Genomic DNA, 314 nt, shown 5'->3' on the forward strand with positions numbered 1-314 from the left:
AACTATTCAAAACATTGGCTAAATCATTTAATTTAATGCTTTCTAACTTATAAAAATGCTAAACTAATTTATTTAACTACTAAACTTACTGTGGAAGTGGCCTAATTTATTATACTAATTTATGTGCAAGTTTTTACATTTTATAAAACTAAAATATAATTTTTTTAAAAAGAAAACAAAAAAAGGAGGAGAATGAAATGCTACTATGCTTACGGCCCAGCCGCGCGCAGTAGCCAACCCATCCCACAAGGGGGCCTTTCCCCTAGCTCCTACTACTCACCGCATGCGGTGGCTGTCGGGCGTCCGCCCGTGGC

This window comes from Triticum aestivum, chromosome 2A (genome assembly GCF_018294505.1).
Source record: "Triticum aestivum cultivar Chinese Spring chromosome 2A, IWGSC CS RefSeq v2.1, whole genome shotgun sequence".
NCBI classification, from domain to species: Eukaryota; Viridiplantae; Streptophyta; class Magnoliopsida; order Poales; family Poaceae; genus Triticum; species Triticum aestivum.